The sequence below is a fragment of the Pimephales promelas genome, chromosome 3, assembly GCF_988280905.1.
Source record: "Pimephales promelas chromosome 3, fPimPro1.hap1.1, whole genome shotgun sequence".
NCBI classification, from domain to species: domain Eukaryota; kingdom Metazoa; phylum Chordata; class Actinopteri; order Cypriniformes; family Leuciscidae; genus Pimephales; species Pimephales promelas.
In genome coordinates, this window is record NC_142771.1 from 47,918,618 (window position 1) to 47,941,093 (window position 22,476).

General features: G+C 40.1%; 2 pseudogenes; both read left to right on the forward strand.

Moving 5' to 3' along the window:
- The first annotated feature begins 6,603 nt into the window (after positions 1 to 6,603).
- Positions 6,604 to 9,406, forward strand: LOC148994766 (uncharacterized; annotated as a pseudogene).
- A 2,909-nt stretch (positions 9,407 to 12,315) lies between these two features.
- Positions 12,316 to 22,316, forward strand: LOC148994767 (uncharacterized; annotated as a pseudogene).
- Positions 22,317 to 22,476: the final 160 nt, after the last annotated feature.

The window sequence follows — 22,476 nt, forward strand, 5'->3', positions numbered from 1 at the left end:
TGCCAAAACTATTGGCCAGGGAACGAATTATAGATTCACGAGACCAAAGATCACCTGTTAGGTTTATACAAGACGAACTATATCTCATGTTTAACCACTACAGAGACATCCGAGTCAGCGGCAAACATCAGGACGACTAGCCGAGGAAAGGCTGTTCCAGGCAGGGGACATGAGCGCGAGCGTCGATGATCGCTTCGAATGGATCTCAGTCAAATTATCATAAATCTATAAATAAACCACAGATTTGAGCTTTAAAAAACTACTTTCTCGCCTGAAAAACTCTTAAAACTACATTTCGTGACACAATAACACTGGTATTATAGTTCAACTGTATGCTTCTAATGCCCTTGTAGCACGCGCGAGTGACTATACTCTGTCCACCAATCAGCGTTCTGCAGTGAGTCTAGCTCCACCTTTTAGTACCCTTTCACTGCGCTAGGTACCCCTACGGAAGGGTACCCAAAAAGTGGTACGGTACGGTTCGGCTTTTTGGTTCCATTCACAAGTTTTGACAGTGGAAACGCAAATAATTGCGTACCGAACCGAACTGTACCGTACCGTACCACTCAGTGGAAACGAGCCATAAGTCTGCATGCCTTCTTCCAGCTCAGTCCTTTTCTCTCTTTCTCTTGCCCCCCTCCCCGATGACTGACTTTAACCCTAGCTTCTCCTTGCCTCCTCTCCACACAACATCTGCTTTTATCGTCCCCCTCGTGAATGCCATCACTCAATCTCCTCCCATCTCACAGCTGCCGCTCATTTCACCCATTTGGAGAATCCAGCCGAACTGTTTTTTTTTTTCATGGGGCAACCGGCTGGGTGTTGCATCAAGTTAGTTCCCCATGGAAACAACACCACAATAATAGTTCCGCCCCTTCGTCACCTGGTGACATACACACACACACACACACATATATATATATATATATGTGTGTGTGTGTGTGTGTGTGTATGTGTGTGCGTGTGTGTGTGTGTGTGTGAGAGAGAGAGAGAGAAATATAGTCTTATTTGAGTTATTTACCAATCATGCACCTTTGTTCTCTCCCAGTGTTATAAAAGATATAAAAATGTCCTGCAGTACTTGCAACAGAGAATCACTAAAACGCTGGCATACCACAAGTGTGGGGTTGACCACAAAACAATGGATACTGCAGTGATAGCTGAGCTAGAGGCTTGTGACGGTGAAACCTACAAGACCTTGCGTGAAACATTCCACAGAGGCCAGAAACTGTCACAGTTTGCAGAACAATGCAAAGAAATGTGCATGAATGAGCCACTTCAAAGTGTCATTGAGCAAAAAAGAAAAATGGCTTGCTCATTTACCTTTGACAAGAACAAAAGTAACTTTTGTTCAAAAGTGTGTTAAAGAAACATTGGCAAGGTTTAAGTTCAGGCCTTGGGAGTGCATACACATTTATTTTATTTGTTGACATTTTATTTGGTCAGTTTTTCTTTTAATTTGGTGTAAAAGTTTTGGAATTTAAACAATTCTTTATGACAGTGATTACCTGCTGTTTTGTGGAATTTCTTTCTTTCTTTCTTTTTTTTTTTGGAAAACATGTTTTTGACACTTTTTTTGCAATAAATTTCAATGTTCTAATAATTTGTCATATTGTAATGTGGAATTACAGTTCAGCACCCGATAATCATTCATTATCCCCTATATTTTCACTTTAGAATGCTGTTCCAGGTTCTAGATAATTCCCTGAGTTATGTGGTAATTATGAATTAATTACTAATGGGTTCCCTATATTTTCACTTTCCTTCAGTAATTTCTAAGTAATTCCTTAAGAATTATGTAGTAATTCTTTTTTAAGTGGGTTTCCTGTATTTTCACTTCCCCTCAGTCATTGCCTAATTTGAAATAATTTACCCAATACAGACACACATACATGGCAAGGCACTTAGAGTTGAGATGGGGTTTCATTCCTAAGTTTATTTCTTTTTAAAGACCTCACTCATAAAGCAATAGACCATACAGGGGAAAAAATGTTGCTTAAATTACTATTTTTGGGAGTGCAGTAATCCCACTAAATCCATAATGCATTTCTATTGTAGTAATAATAATGATACATACATAATAATAATATTTAAGAAAAAGACTAACCTGATTATTGTAATGGCTAATTGTGTGACTGTTCATTACTAGTTACTTCATAGTTATTTTTGTTGAACCTTAATTAGTAGATACTTAATAGTAGTTCTTCAGGAGGCATGACTGAATTCAGTAGTTATTGCTTAGTTAATTGTTACTTAACTTAATAAAAATATTATATTACTTACTGATTAGTTAACACATGTTCCTTAGTAGTTAATAGCAGTGACTAAAGTGTTAATTAATAATTACCTATTAGTTCTGCAATAATTCTGTATTAATTATGCATTAAGTAAGATACAGTATTCTAAAGTGTTACTGAAAATTGTTTTGAAAACGTCCAATGTTGTAAAATGGCAACCGGAACGATTCGCCCATACATGTTCGACTCAGAGTCCATGTGTTGCACCAATCCTGTCAGATTCAATATAGACGGCACAGCACCGTTCTTTACTCTTAATCGGTCTGCAAATCCAGTCTTGTTTACAAAACAATGCTTAGTGAAATGTAGCGAACAGACGGTTTTACCCTCATCAGCGAACGTCATGAAAAATAAAGTTTTGCAGTCCTATTGGAATCCAGAGGAAGCTTATGCAGCGACTGTCTTCCACTATTTCCACTATTATGAGGTCTATTTCTGTGGTGCAGGTACAAGATTTGTCCAGAATTAATTGAGACCTAAGAGCAGGTCAAGAGATTTCATGTGGGCACTGAGTTCTCGTAAAAGAGTCTGGAATTAATTGAGATTTGGGGTCAGATCAAGATATTTCATGCAGATTACAGTCCAGAATTAATTGAGACCTGGAATGGACTTTAATCTGGAATTAATTGAGATCGGGCAGCCAGGTCAAGATATTTCAAGCAGATAAAGCATTCAGATTCTAACCCTTGGGTTAAGAAATCAGATCTGTCGGAGACGTCCAGCAGATTATAGACGCGCGTCAAATGGTAATTCCACAGAAATGGTAAACAGCCAGAATGGGGAAGCTCAGAGCAAGCATGCAAAATTTGAAACACCGGTATCTTACCAAGAAAAGCTTTGGGGGAAAATATATGTTAGACATTGAAAACCTGATCAAATACCATGATTTCCATAGGCACTACTAGACTGCGGGAATCAGTTGAACAAAACAGCAAAACACAGAGAGGGTGTTGTGGCTGCGCTAAGCATGTTTAGCTATGAATTTACTGAATGAGCACTGTGCCACTGTTCGTCCGACTGTTTCTGTACTTCATTTTATTTTGATTCTAAATTGTTTTAATTATTTACAGTATTTAATATTTTTTATAATTTCTTTTATTCTAAACTGTTTTAATTACTCTGATTTTTTATTATTTTAATATCTTCTATGTAAATCATTTTAATATCTTCTATGTAAATCACTTTGAATTACCATTGTGTATTAAATGTGCTATATAAATAAACTTGCCTTGCCTTCTGTAACCCACTTCAGAGTATGTACACCCTAGGTTCATAGGAGATGATAAGTACCGTAATAACCAAGCAACACACCAAGGTAACGTTTTGAAATGAGTAAACTTTTAGTTTAACAATTATTTCAACAACTCACAACAATTACGTGCGCACTAGCTATGCTATGGGCCCAAGATAAATCCAGAACAAAATAAAATAAAATGTCCTTTTTGAAAATGTTCCTTGGTAGTCGTCCTTTTGAATTCCAGAGTTCAATCCAGAGTTCAAGTCAGTTAGTCAATGGGGAATAGTCAAAGTCAAGGGTAAGTAGTCAAAAGGAACAATCTCGTTGGTACCAGTTTGGTGGACTGACACAATCCTACCACAGGCTTCCAAAATGCTGTGGTTGGGGTTCACGGCTCATTGGGAAGGCTCGCCATCTATGGATCAACAGTTCACTCGGTATGATTCAAGGATGGATCATCTGGAACTTCTGCTCGCCTCATAAAAAGACCTGACCAATAGAGGATTTTCAAGATGAGAAGCCAGGACAGATAACAACAATTTTCTGAATGGCTCTCCAACTTCTTTTCTAATCAGTTTTTCTCGTGGGAGAACCCGAAGCTGTATCTGATTTGATACAGTGTTATTCAATGGAAGTATTTTAGCGCGATACTTCCGGTTAACCGCAAATTAAATGTATTTTTCAAAATAAAAGCCCCATTCCTCATAACGTGACTTATGGGTAAATAATGATAATAATTAAATACAATTTACTGGTTAATCCTTTTTTAGGCGGGTTACACTTCCACAACCAGGCACTGCACAATATTCTGTATTGCTCGGTAGCTCGATCCGGTTTGTCATCACGAGGTAGGTATCTATGTTATTTAATTGTATGCCTGAAAACAAACACTTCTAAAAGCAACAACAGGTGAAACAACAAAATGAAGATAATAAAGAAGAAAATATCAGTTTTAACAGGTAAGTGTAATGTTCTACAGGGGCTAGGGCTGATTGATTTTGGAAAACAATCTAATTGCAATATAATATGCGAATGAGCTGTGAATAACCCTAATGAGCTGATGAGTTGAATCAGGTGTGATTATTACTTTTTATTATCTTTATTTAGGTGTGATATTACTTTTACTAAATTAATTATTTAATTATCTGAATAGTTCTGCCAATGATTACAGCTCATGGAAATCAAAACTCTATATCTCAGAATATTAGAATAAAGAATGTATAATACAGAAATATCAACCAGGGAAGAACATTTAATCTCTCTACTACTTGAACTTAAGAAGTGAAATAAAGCAGGTAAGAGTTTCGCGAGCAGCAGAGCAAGGACTTGTACATGGGATTCTGCGCACGCTCAAAGCACCTGATAACCTGGTCAATGAGTAAAATACCTGCCAATGTTACATCTGAAGCTAAAGAGATCAGAGACTAAAGGTTGCCACACTATTGGGAATGAAAGGTTTTGAGGTAGTGGAAACTGTGAAGAACCTCGGGGTCATTATTGACAGCGACTTAAGCTTCAATAGCCACATGAAGTCAATCACAAAATCGTCTTTTTATCACTTAAAAAATATTGCAAAGGTTAAAAACTTCATATTACCGGTAGACTTAGAAAAGCTTATTCATGCTTTCATCTCTAGTAGGGTGGACTATTGTAATGGTCTTTTCACTGGTCTCCCTAAAAAAACAATAAAATCTCTTCAAATTATCCAAAATGCAGCAGCAAGGCTACTGACCAGAACCAAAAGAAAGGATCATATCACACCAATTTTAAAATCTCTACACTGGTTACCAGTGACTTATAGAATTGATTTTAAAGTTCTTTTTCTTGTTTTTAAAACACTAAATGGTCAAGGACCTCTATATATGGCAGATATGCTTCAAATATATACCCCCTCAAGATCACTTAGATATGAAAGCTTTAGCTTAAAGTTCTGGCAGGAAGACTCAATCAGCGCGTCATGTATTACATCATTCTTATCCAATCAGGAGTTAACAATCTCAGTATAAAAGTCTGGTACTTACACTTGTCTGAGTTCGCAGATGCTGACACGGCCATTCATTTGCTTGCGATCAGTTGCGTACCGCCATGTCTCAGGTTACTCAAACCGTCTGTGACTATTCTGAATCGGACGATGAATTCGTCCAGCCACCGCCTCCTACTACACGGCGCAGCACACGTATTCAGCGTCGTCATTCTCTATGGACACTCTGGTCTTCGGACAACATAACTAATTCCCTTGAAGCAGCTGGTATTCCCGTTAACCACGACTTGTCCAGGGATGATCTGGTTCTCTTGGCCCAGAATACTCTGGGCAATCCTTCCAATATACCGGCTCAGTCTTCTTCCTCAAGTACTCCGTCAACTCAGCCAAAGCAAGCAGGCCGGAAGAGAACAGCGAAATCTTCTCCAACACCTCCAGCAAAAAGATCCTCGCAGCAAGCTCGGGCTTCTTCTCCTGTTGATACTGCCGATCGTGCAGATACAAATGATCTCCTCATCCAAGCCGTAAAAAGCCTTTCACAAACCGTCAAAGGATTAGAATTAAAGATGGCGAAGTTCGAAAATACTTTACTTCGGTTAATCCCTTCATCAACCCAATAAGCCCGGCCATAAACATCTCAGGCCGGTCCGTCTCTCGCCGGACCCAGCGACCCATTGAGCGTGCCTTCATCTCATCAGCAAGCTCTTCTTGCAACGAACCAAAATCCATTCCCGGACGTTCCTGCTCCTCTTTCAACTCCGGTCTTCAATCTCGCTACGGCATTGCCAGCTCAATCATTTGGTAGGCGATTTGTCTCTCCAGCTGCCGCCACAGTATCTCCTAATGTCAGAACTAATATCATCCAAGGTAAGGACATTAATTTGGCTTCCCTACTACTTCCTTCACCTGCGGCAGACAGAAAAATGGTTGACTGCGGCGACGTGGCAGTCTTTCTCAAGACTTCCGATCCCAGATTGCAACGCAATCTTTCTTTTTCTGAATTTGTTATCGCTTTTAGCATCTTCAGAGACATTCTGTGTCAAACATTTCCTGATAGAAGGGAAGAGCTCGACCTTTATCTAGCTATGATGGCTGATTTTAACCAAAGGTACGGGGGCACCCTCTTCTATGAATACCACAAGTCATTCTCCGCTAAATCTGCATCTTTCATCACGCTGTACAATTCAAAATTAGACTGGTCCGTAACTGACTCTGAACTGCTCATTCGCCATTTCGGTGGCCAAAAAACTCTGGCTTGTTCTATTTGTAGCTCTCACGGACATTCTGCGACAAGACGGACGCTGTCCGTGGTGCTGAAAATGTAAGGCCCTTTCATGATGGCCGTAATCGATCAGCCGTTGATTCTAATGGCGTTCCTGTTTGCGTGAACTTTAATGAATCTGTATGCCCATTTCCTAACTGTCGATTTGCTCATATTTGTAGCTTCTGCAAGGATCCACACCCGAAATCCGTCTGCCCACGCCGGTACAGACCAACTCCCCGAGGGAAAGCCCCTTTTCGGAAAAAATTCCAATTAACGCACATCCTTCTACTCCTATTAACGTTGATGCTCTATCAAGCTACCTCTCTTCTCACCCCGATTCGACGTTCGTTGATTACCTAATCTCTGGTCTGTCCCAAGGGTTTCGGGTGGGCATCCTTTCACAACTTACTTCTACTTTCCTAGCAAAAAATTTGCAATCAGCTACAAATGAACCAGATGTGGTCTCAGCTTTGCTAGAGAAAGAAGTTAATAAAGGATATGTTATTGGCCCTTTCGCTTCTCCCCCTTTTTCCCCTTTCCGAATCAATTCTATCGGCGTAGCTACACGTAAATACTCCGGTAAAAAACGCCTCATTTTTGACATGCCCTCACCACATTCCTCTTTCACAGCAAGCGTTAATGAATGTATTCCTTTCCGACCTTTTTCTCTTCACTACGCGTCAGTTGATAACGCCATTCACTTAATTAAGCTAGCCGGTCATGGTGCTTGGTTAGCTAAAGCCGACATCACAGATGCTTTCAAGACTATGCCAATTCATCCTTCAGACTGGCCACTTTTCGGCGTCAAATGGAATTAAAAATTTTACTTCGCAGTGAGACTCACGTTCGGGTGTAAAAGCAGCCCTCATATTTTCAATAATCTCTCAGAGGCTTTGTGTTGGATCTTGTTGAATGTGTGTAAGCTTCCTTTCGTTCTGCATCTGCTCGATGACTTTCTGATAATTGATTTTCCATCCAATCATTCCCCAATTCTAGACATCCTTAAACAGGTCTTCAGCGACGTTGGCGTTCCCCTCTCCGCTGAAAAAACTATGGGTCCGTCTACTTCGCTAGAATTTCTAGGCATTACACTCGACACGATAGATATGCAAGCTTCTCTCCCTCTCGAAAAGCTTCTAAGAATCAGGTCTTTCTTGGAATCTTTTTCTTCTCAACGAGTCGTATCGAAGCGTGACGTGCTGTCTCTGCTCGGGCATTTAAATTTCGCTATGAGTATCATTCCCCAAGGCAGGACTTTCATCTCCCGGCTATTAACATTGGCTCACTCTGTCCCAAATTTAAGTGATTCGATCGTACTCGACGAAGTCTGTCTGTCCGATCTCCAATTCTGGACTCGCTTGCTGAATAACTGGAACGGGATTTCTTTTTTCTATAATGACGCGCTCGAATCTTCCGCTGATTTACAATTATTCTCCGACGCAGCTCCTTCCATCGGGTTCGGTATATATTTCCAAGGCCAATGGGTAGCCGAAAAATGGCTAAATCTGATTCTGGTTCAATCTCTTCTGCGCTCTATGATATATATCCTCTCGCAGTCGCCAGCGTCATATGGGGTTCAGAATGGACGCGCAAACGCATCTTGTTGTTTTGCGATAACGAAGCGACCGTTGCTATCATTAATAAAGGAAGATCTTCTCGCCCTAAGATAATGCCTTTCCTGAGACGGCTAGTATGGCAATCTGTCGTTTTTAATTTCATAATTAAAGCGGCTCACATTCCTGGTTACCTTAACACTATTGCTGATGCACTATCTCGTTTTCGGTTCCAGGCTTTCAGACACCTCTGCCCTTCAGCCAATACTGATCCAACACCATGGATTTGAAAATCGCAACCTTAAAATCTCTTCTTTACGTAGATTGCTCGCCGGCATTCAATTTCATGCCAAATACTTTGATCCTAATTTTCCAAGTCTCTTCTCGGCATATTCTGTCCGATTACTTCTTAAAGGCTTAGCTAAATCTTCTACTAAAACAACAGATAAACGTTTGCCAATCACATTGCCTATATTGCATAGGCTTATTATTTCTCTTCGAAACGGTCTATTTGCTACTTATCCAAACATTCTGCTCGAGGCTGTTTTTCTATCAGCTTTCTATGGCTTCATGCGTGCGGGCGAATTCACCTCAGAAACCAAAAAATTTGATCCCGCCCACGGTATTTCTTTTTCTAACCTTCGGTACTTTTCACCTGATTTCTTTACTCTCTTCCTTAAACAATCCAAGACTGACTCGCAAGGCTCGGGCGTCACAATAACCATTTCAAAGATTAACAACAATTTCTGTCCTTATCTCTCCATGATTAAATATCTTAAAATTCGTCCCTCTACTTCCAGTCACGCCTCTTTATTCATTCTCCCTAACGGAGCACCTCTCTCCAAAACCTGGTTTAAGTCTCATTTAGTTTCTGCCCTTAAAAGCTGCCACGTATCCCCCTCCCTTTATACTGGTCATTCATTTCGGATTGGGGCAGCCACCACAGAAGCTGAACGAGGAGTGTCTACAGCTGCCATCAAAATGATGGGAAGATGGTCTTCCTCAGATTTCGAATCCTACATAAGAACCGATTCTAAAATCATCACTGAAGCTTAGCAAGCTCTCCATCAATAATCCAGGTAAATCCTCTCGCAACTACTGGTGGTGGTTAGGGTTGCCACCTTCAGCGAGGCAAAATAAGGGACACCCATACACGAGATAAATAAATAATTAAATAAACATTTTTAAAAAATGTTTCAAGTGTATGGAACTGATTATTTCAACATGCCAACTTGACAGCTCAACAATAAACCACGAGAAAACATGAGATCAAGTATGTGAGCTTGCAACAGAAAACATTTTATATTGTTATTTTACATTTTATTATTTTACTCTTATTTACTTATATAAACTCTTCTGTATCTGTTAGGGATTACAGAACCATTAATCATGTTTTTGACAATTCTGCATGGATTGTTTTTATTTATTAAAATTGATTTTGAATTTGATTTTGAAATTGTTGTGTAATTGTTTCTCTATTTTTTATTTAAATAATGTAGCACTTTTAAAACTTTCTTTTAATTGCCATAAAGTGTATATAACAGATAGGATCACAATTTAGTATGCATATATGATTAATATTTAATAATACAAATTATAATGTATTTATTAATCTGTTTAATAACATTAACAAATAGGTTACCTGTCTACCAAGCTCTGTATATTAATATTATATATTTATGTTCCAAAGAAAAAAAAATATATATAGGCCTATACCTTTAAAAGCAAGGGTTTTTCTGTCACGGTCATAGGTCACGGCATGCTGCTTTGAGTCGCATGTTCTCTAGACTCATCATGGAAACAAAGACACTAAAATGCAACCACAGGCAAATTAATTACTCTACTTCTTGTGAAATTGATTTCATTATAATTAGGCTATTAGTATTATCCATAGCCTACTGTAAAATCCTTATTTGTTTATGTGTGGGTCTATGTAAAATTATGTCTGTTGATATGACTATTTGTATTATTGGTAAGAAAATCTATTTATTATTTATGTATTCAGACATAGGCTATTGTTAATTCTATAGTATAGCCTATTAAAGGATGGAATTCTCTGGGTTTGTTAAGCAAGTTATTTTTCTCCACAACATTCAGATTTTTATTATTAAATATGTATTTAATATCACTCTCTTATTTCTTATTATAACTTATTTAGGCTACTTATTGCCACTGACACTTTCCAGCGAAGTATTTGTTTCCTCCCACTCTCGTCGTTACTTTTTCATACACTTTCGTTTCAGAGGTGGACGCAACTCTCTGCCAAAAGACCCGCCCTCTTCTGACTCTGATTGGCCCTGAACCTGATGGTGTTAAACAAACCAATCAAACCAACAATGGCAGCGCGTATTACCCAATCAAGGGTAGAATAGGACGCGTCTTTCACAGAATGCGGGTGGCATGATTTGCATGGGATCATGCGTTCGGAAATACGGGACAAATCGCGTCCCGTATTGATTCAAAACGGGACGCGCTTTTTATTTCACAAATACGGGACGAATCCGTATTTTAAGGGACGTGTGGCAACCCTAGTGATGGTGGTACTACGTTATCTATTTGAGCTTAGTTTTATTTTCACAATCGATAAAGCCCTCTGTACTCGTCTCTGTGTTTTGTTTTTGTCCCGCGTGTCTCTGCTTGTCTTTTGTCTCTATGCGATCCTCTTCGACCACCAGCTAGCCGTGGTCTTTGCAGGCTATCGTGGCTTTGTCAGTACGGTCCTTCGTGGCCTGGTCTGTCTGGCCTAGTGGCCTTGTTTCGTGATTTTGTCTTTCATGTGGCATTAGCGGCCGGTGTGGCTCCTAAGCGGTCTCGTCTCTGTGGTCTCCCATGGCCGTGTGGCCTACTGTGGCCTTGTCCTTTAAGGTCCATCGCGGCCTAGTGACCTCTAGTGGTCTTGGTTTTATGTGGCTCTATGGCCGTGTCTATGTCTAGCTCGCTACGTGTCATGTGGTCTATTCGGCCTGTGGTCAAGCTGACCTTGTGTCTATGTGGTCTATAATGGCCGTGGTCAAGCTGACCTTGTGTTTATGTGGTCTATAATGGCCTGTGGTCAAGCTGACCTTGTGTTTATGTGGTCTATCATGGCCGTGGTCAAGCTGACCTTGTGTTTATGTGGTCTATCATGGCCTGTGGTCAAGCTGACCTGGTGTTTATGTGGTCTATCATGGCCTGTGGTCAAGCTGACCTGGTGTTTATGTGGTCTATCAAGGCCGTGGTCAAGCTGACCTTGTGTCTATGTGGTCTACAATGGCCTGTGGTCAAGCTGACCTTGTGTCTATGTGGTCTATCATGGCCTGTGGTCAAGCTGACCTTGTGTTTATGTGGTCTATAATGGCCGTGGTCAAGCTGACCTTGTGTTTATGTGGTCTATAATGGCCTGTGGTCAAGCTGACCTGGTGTTTATGTGGTCTATCAAGGCGTGGTCACGCCGACTTCGTGTTTATGTGGTCTATCAAGGCCGTGGTCAAGTTGACCTCGTGTTTATATGTTTACCATGATGGTCCATGGGCTCGGTTCTATACTATAAATATAAATAAGCTTGTAAATAAAAATTATCTTATATGTATTTTTCTTTCTCATTTCAGGAACCGTAAGGATTCATGACTGGTGGGTATATTTATTTACAGTTCTTTGGGGGTGGGCCCCGTCCTCGTGGTGTATTTCTCCACTTCTCTTTGGGGGTCGGCTGCGCCCCCGCCTTCATCCCAGGCGGGACATGCAGATTCAACCTACCTCGCTATGCTCGCTAAGGACGGGGCCTACGCCAAAGAACTTATTCATTTATGCTTGCTGTGCTGTCAATAAACGTATACTGCCTTTCTATTTATCTCCCGAGTCTTTCTGGTAGAAATGAAAGCTTTAGCTTAAAGTTCTGGCAGGAAGACTCAATCAGCGCGTCATGTATTACATCATTCTTATCCAATCAGGAGTTAACAATCTCAGTATAAAAGTCTGGTACTTGCACTTGTCTGAGTTCGCAGATGCTGACGCGGCCATTCACCTTCATCCTCCCCAACCACCACCAAGATGGTACCTTCCCCTTCATCCTCTCCATCACCACCACCACCAGGATGGTCCCTTCCTTACCTTCGGGGGGTCGGCTGCGCCCCCGCCTTCATCCCAGGCGGGACATGCAGATTCGACCTACCTCGCTATGCTCGCTAAGGACGGGGCCTACGCCAAAGAACTTATTCATTTATGCTTGCTGTGCTGTCAATAAACGTATACTGCCTTTCAATTTATCTCCCGAGTCTTTCTGGTAGAACTGCTGGTAAACTCGAGCTAGTACAATCCAGCGCTCGTACCAAGCAGGGAGAGGCAGCCTTCAGCTGCTATGCGGTCCGTCTTTGAAACCGTCTTCCTGTAGACATTAAGACCTCCCCCACTATCTCTATTTTTAAATCTAGATTAAAAACGAAACTTTTTTACGATGCTTTCTACTGACTCTTTTTGTTTTCCTTGTAAAGCTACATGTTTTTATTTTTTGTAATGATCCTCTTTTTTGTGTGTGTGTGTGTGTGATTGATGTATGTAAATTGTTTCTTAACTGCTATGATTATGTAAAGCACATTGGGCTACCTGTGTATGAAATGGGCTATATCAATAAACCTGAACCTGAACCTGAAGAGATGATGGCACCTCTTAAAATCCCTTCCTTCCTGTCTGTGTCACGCGATGACCTGAGTAAATTACAAGAGACTGACGTTACACTTATTGAATTGTTTGATCGAGTTGTCGTTTGATCGTGTTTTTGGTCCCCAGAGGGTTAAATTATGTTGAACATGTCAGCTTACTGGAAAACCGAATCAGTCTATGAATCCTGCCCTCTCTATCCAATTCCTGCTGTTTGTCAACCCTTTGAGCATCTTATTGTGGATTGTGTTGGGCCATAAGGCTGCGTTCACACTACACAGCATTCATTTTCAATGGTGAGCGAGCGACTTACGACGACACGCGCGGTCGCGACCGGTGGGGTGTGTCTAGCGACACGATAAAGTTGACAAATTTTTAACTTTATGCAAATGAAGAGCAATTTTTGCGAGCGACAACCAATGGGCTCTATGCACGGCGTTATTTCCGGTGAAGCATTAGGGATGCTCGATAACTTCCGCCGATCATAGAGTCCAATGCAATACCGAGAATTTATATTGAATTTTATACTCCATGGTTATACTAATGAAACGTTAGTCACAAAAACAGATAAAACAGACACCCCTCGTTGTGTTTATGCTTCTTTTTAAAATTATATTAAATAAACATAACTATATATAAAATTACATCTAAACGTATGTACGTTTCGTTTCAAAGACGGGAGGACAGTAAATATTGAAGACTCTGCCATAATCCCGTTTTCTCCGGTTTTCCTCCGCTTTAATCTACACAACCGGAAATGGACGAGCATCCTTACGTCAAATGCGGAACTTATGCGTGCATATAGCCCATAGGAGTGAACTCAGTGGAGCGCATCACTCTTCAGTGCTGAGTCTGACCGAGGCAAGTTGAACAAGAAGCTCATTTTAGCAGTCAGAAACGGCCCAATAATGTATGATATATCTCAGTGTACATACAGTGGTGTTCACTAGTGACTCCGTGACTAAATGGTTTTGGGAACCCAGATAGACTGGTATTTGCGCGTTTGCTGCAGTTAAATAGATGGCAAAGAGCACTCACTGTTTCTCGTTCATCTTTAATATTGTGCATTTTATGTACTGATTCCATTTATATTTAGACTTTTCCTTTCAAAATATTTGTTTGCAGCGGCAATAAAACGCATTTGTTGTCTAACATAGAGTAACTTCCGTGAAAGTCACTCACAAACATTACTAGGCAACCAGTAGTGGGGAACACCCTCCAGCACAGCCACTGGTGACCTGCAGCGACAAAGTCGCATGTAGTTAGAACGCAACTTTTGCTCGGTCAAAGGCTGGGAATGAATATTTGCTTGTGGTCATGTGCCAAGATATCCAACCGTGTACCTATTACGTTTGATAACCACAAGGTTAGTTGTAAAAGCACTAACTCAGTTTATTAGGGCTGTTTTCGACTAAGGATTTTCATAGTCGAATCTGATTATTTAGATTTTGCCATGGTCGACTGACAGTCGAACCTTTTTTTTTTAGATAGGTCTACTGAAAAATGCTCAATTATAAGTGATGCTGATATAATGCTCTACAAATGTATAGGCTTCCATGGCCATAAAAAAACCTGCCTTTCCTCAAAGAAAAACGAGAAAAACCAGGAAGAGATCCCTCACTAATCCACTTGTCACCAGCAGGCGTGAGAAACGTCGGGAAACAGACTACATTGGATCAGGTTTGTTTTTTTACTAAAACATGATTACTGTATCTAATAATAAAGATAATTCACAAAATAGGGTTTTGGTGATACATGTATTATAAAATGAGAGTCAGATACCACTTTGACAAAATGGTGACTCAATGTTTGTGAAAACATTTCTCACTAATATATAAGATAGTTTAAGAGCATGCAACTCCTAATCTACTTGTGTTGTGTTTGAATAATTTTTGCTTAGTTTCCCTGCCTCCAGTCCTTATGGAATGTTTTCATTTTGAAATGAATTGGTTTCATGTTAAATTGATCAAAGGGCTAAGCATATTTCTGTGATCACCATCAATGGTATGTTGTTTTGAAAGCCCTCCTTTTTGGAAAGCCCAAGTATTATTGTACTAGAACTTTACCACTGTGTGCAAAGTGTTGCCCAAATTCCATGTCAAATAGCTAATATATCAAATATTTGTATCTTTGTATAGAAGGCAATCTGTTTCAATTTGATTACTGAAATTATTGTAGTCTTTACTACAGTATATTCTAGGGATGCTCATTTTGACCGTTTAACCGTTAACCAATAGTAAAAATTTTGACCGATTAATACTGTCAGTTAAACGGTTTAAAAGTGTTTTGTTTTTTTTTGTGGTTTTTTTTTTGGTGCATGGTTTAACAACAAAACTAGGCCTATATAGGTTTTACTATATATTTAAAACTATGTATCAACTCACGGGGCGCATCGACACGCGCAACTACACACGTGCCTGGCCCTGCAGACATTTTTTACCGAGCAAGCAAAATGAAGCGATCGAAAAGAAGCACTGTGTGGGACCATTTCAACAAAAAGGGCGACGACGAGGTTACCTGTAAAATATGCTGCGCTGTTTTAAAATACAGCAGTAGTACAAGTACGATGCAGTACCATTTAAGAAGCAAACATCCGCAAGCATCGTGTGATGAAGGGCAACAAACTCTCCCCGCCATGTTATCAGGGAGAAGATGCGATGCACGGCGATCTGAGGAGATAACGCAGAGAATCTGTTCTATGGTTGTAAAAGCCACTTTGCCCATAAGTGTCGTCTGTGGTGAAGGTTTTCGAGAGCTACTGGGCTATATTGAGCCCAATTACGAAATTCCATCAAGATCCACTGTCACCCGTAGAATTGAAGGCCGCTATGAGGAGAGAAAAAAAAATCGCTTAAATCGCAACTCAAAAGCACAAAGTGCGTGGCCCTTACGACTGACTGCTGGACAGCACTCACAACGGAGAGCTATATAACAATAACGTGTCACTACATCGATGAAGACTGGCAAGTTAATTCAGCTGTCCTTCTAACACAGAGTATGCCTATCAGACACACAGCTGAGAACCTTGCAGCTAAACTAATCGATGCGGTGGAGACATGGGGACTTAATGGGAAAGTCAAGTCAAGTCAAGTTACATTTATTTATATAGCGCTTTTCACAATACAGATTGTATCAAAGCAGCTTCACAGTGATAACAGGGAAAGTATCTGCATGTGTTCATGATAATCCACGCAACATCGTGGCTGCGAACTCACCAGAACGGGTGAACTGGGAGTAGGTTCCCTGTTTTGCTCATACATTACAGCTCGTTGTAAATGATGGATTTAATGTGTTCGTGCATCGGGTCCTCATTGCAGCTGGACGCCTGGTTAGGCATTTTAACCACAGCACCCCTGCCTGCAAGGCACTGGAAGATAAATAATCACAAATGAAACTTCCGAAACACCAGCTCATTCAGTCTTGTAAAACAAGATGGAACTCGGTGTGTGACATGTTCGGAAGACTTTTCGAACAAAGGTGGGCTGTTACAGCTGTTCTGTCTGACCGAACGGTTACAAGGCTGCAAGATGCCAGAACCCTGGTGATACGAGATGAACACTGGCAAATAATGGAGGAGATTACACCCGTGTTGGAAACTTTTAAATGTGCAACCACCATAATGTCATCAGAAAAGAACGTTTCAATTTCCAACATTTACCCCATCACCTTTAGCCTGCTGAACACACACCTGATGAGAGCCGAGGATGACGGCCACAGAGTGACGGAGTTCAAGTCAAAAGTTCGGCAATCCTTAAGTGACCGCATGCAGGTAGTTATTATTATTAGGCTGTCAGGATGTCTTTCGTAAGAGTAGGGGTGTAACCCCGGCATCCTGGCCAAATTTGCCCAGTGGCCTCTGTCCATCATGGCCTCCTAATAATCCCCATATACACCAATTGGCTTCATCACTGTCTCCTCTCCACCAGTAAGCTGGTATGTGGTGAGCGTTCTGGCGCAATATGGCTGCCGTCGCATCATCCAGGTGGAGCTGCACATTGGTGGTGGTTGAGGAGATTATCCAGAAGAGGTTGACATCTACATGAGAGACAATCCTCCATCTCTGGATATTAATCCTCTTGACTGGTGGAAAGCAAATGAAACGCGCTTCCCGAAGCTGGCCACTCTAGCGAGACGTTACCTGTGTATTCCCGGGACATCTGTCCCATCGGAGAGGGTGTTTTCTGTCGCGGGTCTAACCGTCAACAGGCTACGCTCCAGACTAACCCCAAATCACGCTGACATGTTGCTTTTTTAAAATAAAAATTAGACACGTTGTGGATTGAGGTATGCCTGCTATTTTTATTTAACGAAAAATCTTAGTCTAACAGAAAATAGACACGTTGTGGATTGAAGTATGCCTGCTATTTTTATTTAACTAAAATTCTTAGTCCATCCTTTTAAACGGATTTATTGTTTTCTTTTTGTCATGTTAATTTGTTAATTATCTAAGTTTAAAAATATATATTAAGTGTAGGCATATTTCATGTTTTTTTCGTATTCTTTTTTCCTCTGTTGACACAAAATTTGATCTGAATCCAGGTTCTGTTGTTGATCTGTTCTTTATGCTGCTGATTGCACTTTACACATTAAAATAAACCCTTTGATAAATAAATAAAATTGTTTTTATTTTTAACGGGTCACAGATACGCGTCAATTTTATTTTTATTGCCAATTCAATAATCTTAGTTAACGGTTAATAATCGATTAACGAGCGCCGGTTGTCGGTCGGGAAAAATAACCATCCCTAGTATATTCAAAATGAGCATCCCTAGTATATTCACTTGTTCGCAGGACGATACAATGTCTGCTTGCCTCGGAAATCCTGCTCATCATGCTCTGCAAAACGGACTCCCGAGGTGACGGACCTGCTCGTTTATCGGTACTGGCCAGCTAGCACCAGCTGCCAGACCCTATACAAGTTTGATGTCTTCACCTCGTTTGAACACATGAAGGTGACGGCACCAGTCATGTCCAGGCAGGCCTTCCTGAAAATGTTGGAGCACAGATCTGTTCAAGCTGGAAGGGTAAATCTGCCCAATATCACTGAAACATATAAGAAACAAAATTATATTACTGTAACCAAATATTTGATTGTGGGCATTGCTTCAAAAAATCCTAACCAATCATTTCTTAATATACAGATAGGTAGTATCTGTGCTGATACATTTCAGCGAAGCTTTGTTGAGTTTACCTTCTGTCAATACAAAGAAGAGGATATGTGCCAGGTCTATCATTTTTAACTGCCCAGCATGTTCTACACCCATTTTGGCTGTCTGCTCTGATGGAAACCGAAAACATTACCGCTTCAGCAAGTCAAAAGGGTAGGTATAGGTATTTTTCAGAAGTTTATTTTAGACTTTTCTAACACATATAGCTCTTCGGGTTGTCTTTGAGTGATCATAATATTAAATATTATAAATAAATATTAAATATATTGCTTGAATATTTAATCACTGACGCATGTTTTCTTATCATGGACAGGACTGAGGAGCCACCCATATATGAGGACTTGTTCCTGGCCAAGGACGAAGAAGTTGCTAACTTTGTTGACCTTGTCAGAGGCAACATGAGAAGTGTACGAACATTTGATTTTTTTTATTTTTTATAATAGGTGTTTATACAGATGTTTTAGTTTTGTGTTTTTATGTAACTCAAAATGTGTTATAAACTGACTTTATAGGCAAATGAAAGTGCTGTTTGTGGTACTGCCAAGTTCACTGCTGGCAGAGAGATGTCCAAAAAGTCTGGTGCTCAGATAGACGAGGAGGGCATTCAAGTTGCAGTTTGCAGGTATGTATCTGTGTGTTTATGTGTATGATTTTTGAGTCAGATATTTGAGTTTTAATGGCAATCCAAATCTTAAGGTTCTTGTACACCGAGTCCAAAATATTCGCATGCGTTTTTTCGTATTCAGGATTCGGTGGCTCTGAATTGTCAAAACACCATTCAAACTGCTTGCTATGGATGCGAAAAACACAGAAAATCAAACCTGATTAGTTTTTTTTCCCCGAGTGTTTCTTCAAGGATTCTTTATTGAGAACACGAGCTGTCTGTATCTGCAGTCATCAAGTCTGTTGTTCATCATCAAGTCAAACTCAAACATTAAACATTGTAGGTTAGAAAAAACCTTGGGAGAACCCAGGCTCAGTTGGGGGGCAGTTCTCCTCTGGCCAACGAAAGAACAGTGATTGCAAAACAAATTGGATCAAAACATTAAGAGAATTGTCCATTTCCATCTGTTTGGAAGTCGAAGTAATCACGCCGGTTTGGAGACGAGATGTTAAGGATCAGTGCCGGTGGCTGTTAGTGTCGATGAGGCCGGCACTTAAGGATGAGTCGGGATGGGTCCAGGCGCAGGTCCACCATAGAGGGTCCCTCAGGATAAACAGAGAAACCGATATTAGCGTAGACGCCATCCTTCTTATGATGTACTAAGTACATCAGGATTTACGGGACGTGTTCCCGGTTCCAGCTGATCTAAACTATACAGCCTAGTTTGAATTTAGGAAGTCTATAGTGTGTTATGTGTATGCTAGGCCAAATAGATGTGTTTTTAGTCTAGATTTGAACTGACAGAGTGTGTCTGCTTCCCGGACAATGTTAGGAAGATTGTTCCAGAGTTTTGGTGCCAAATAGGAAAAGGATCTCCCGCCTGCAGTCGATTTTGATATTCTGGGTATTATCAACTGGCCGGAGTTTGGAGATTGCAATAGACGTGAAGGACTATAATGCGTTAAGAGCTCGCTCAAGTACTGCGGAGCTAAACTATTTAGTGCTTTATAAGTAATCAGCAATATTTTTAAATTTATACGATGTTTAATAGGCAGCCAATGCAGGGTTGACAGAACCGGGCTAATATGGTCATCATACTTCCTGGTTCTGGTAAGAACTCGAGCTGCTGCATTTTGGACTAGCTGAAGTTTGTTTATTAAGCGTGCAGGGCAACCACCCAGTAGTGCATTAATCTAGCCTTGATGTCATGAACGCATTAATTAATTGTTACGGATTTGTCAATGAGAGCATATGGCGTAATTTAGATATCAGTGATCTGACTCATTTAAAATACAACAGAGAAAACAGGACTGGTAGGAATCTCTTGATATAATCATCTGTAATGAGTAGTGCCATCAAACAATTAAAATATTTAATCGCGATTAATCGCATTAATGTCATAGTTAACTCGTGATTAATCGCGCATTTTTATCTATTCTAAATGTCTTTTGATTTCTTTTTGTTACATTATTTTTTTCTCATTTTAATGCTCTTATCAACATGGAAAAGACTGGTGCTGCGATGATGATAGCTCAGTTCACAACGACAAAACACACAGATCACTTGGTCTTGTCAATGGGACAATATGGCAACTTTTTAAAAGTAAACTTTCCATTCAGAATCTTAGGGTATCCATTTCGGCTTCTCGCGCTCATCATCCACTCAAAACGTAACGTTACTATTTGGCCGGCTCGCAAGCCGAAACGAGTGTGTGCGGCACAAAACATCCTCGCGCTGCGCTCTGAAAACCATTCATTTCAATGGCTTGCGCCGCGCGAGGACGTTTTGTTGCTTTTTTGACCAAAGCGCAAGCGGATCTAGAATCTAGACCGTAAACAAAACAACAGGCACGCCGCAAACACATGTTTTGGCTTGTGAGCCGGCTTTGAGTGCATGAGCGCGAGACGCCTAAATGGTTCAGGACGCATGCCGCGTCCTGTTGCAAAAGCATGTGGAAAAACTACAAAGTTTGCTAGGACAAAAAGACTGTTAATCGCGCGATAAAAAAATGAACTCCGTTAAAATCGGTTTGCGTTAACGCTGTTAATAACGAGTTAAACTGACAGCCCTAGTAATCAGTCTACTAAACATCCTCCACTTATATACTATTGCAGTGGAAACCTAAATTAAACATTTAATAAATTTGTAATACAACAGGAGGGAGTCTAACCACTAGATTTTCTTCTGATTCATCAGACATGGGTTTCTCTTACGAGGACTTAACCATTACCGTGGAAAAAATATTTTCTTACCCGATGTTTCTTCAAAGAGAGATGTCAAAGAAGGCAAATGTTACCTTCTTTTGTATGGATGTTACATGCAGGTAATCCTCATTGTTATATTGCAAATCCAACTCCATGATTAGCATATCTTGTTTCTCAGCTTTACAGTGATTTTAGTCGTTTTAGATTTCAATTAAAAATGTATCTTTGTTACACTCACATGATGCTGCTCCTGCTTTTTAGGTACTGGCCCTACCTTAAAGTAGCAGAGGGTCTACCAGAGCTTCTGCCATTAACAGAAATTAGGCCATTCCTGAGCGTCATGCATGCCAAAGCCCATACAGCAAAATGCGAGGTACATGGGAAATAATGGGTTGGATAACAGAACGCGCTGCGTGTTATCTTTCACCAACTGCTTTTCAGCTGCCTGATCAAATTTGTAGGACAGGGATTTTGTTTTTCCCCGCGAAAATAAAAAGCTTGTGTCATGAGATGTTTTAGAGATAATTGTATGCATTAATGAAGATATAACATTCAAGCAATCTTCAATGCAAAGAATTATTTTTACATTTGTGCATGTTATGCCTGATGTTGTATCAAAACTTCTGAAATACTGCTGCATAACGCTTCTAACTCTGTGTTGCAGGTGAAATGGGGTGGCAGAAGCCAGGATGGAGCAGGAAACACAGTAGGAGAGGAAGTTGAGCAGGTATGGTATCATTGTCAGTATTTTAACTGTGGCTACAAAGAGTCTTAATAGAAACCATAACACCAAAAGGTACTTTTTTGACATCTTAGTAACAAGCCTGGTGTGAGGGATAAAGTACATCCTTTATGTATGAGTTAAAATAAAAAATGGGCAGTTCAGTTGTTTTCAGCAATTCAAAATGCATGCGTAAGGGGTCCCAAATTCCTAGGATAATACACTACACGTTTTCTGTTAAACCACAACCACAAGATCTATGGTGTGTAGGTAATATTTTTATGTAATTGGAGACCAAAATTTAATTGTATTATTTTCTTTATAGGTGAACAGCTTTCTCTCCAGGGCAGCACTTGTCACAAAATACATGACAAAGGCTGGTTGGTGTTACAATTACTCTTCACGCTGTCATAGCCTAAACAAATAATAATAAATTGTGTTGTTACAGGGAATTAAAAAAAAACCAATGTTTCTCTTTTCTGTTCTTACGAAAGTTATCATTTTATTACTTAGAGGCAATTAACAGTTTAACTAATTTTTAGTGATAAGGTTTAGGCATGTCTTTTGGGTTTCTCTTATTGCCTTTTGGATGTGAAATCTTGTGGGTGCATTATTGTTTTTATTAGGAAGAGTGAACATGCTAACACTATAAAGCTGTTGCAATAAAGCTGTAAAACAGAAAAAAGCTAAATATTATTAGAACAGCCTTTGTAGTAAATGAGCATTTCTTAATTGGTAGGATAGAGTAATTGTAATCACAACCATTGCATGAAATACAAATCAATTCTGACTGTACAAATGTCAGATTTGTA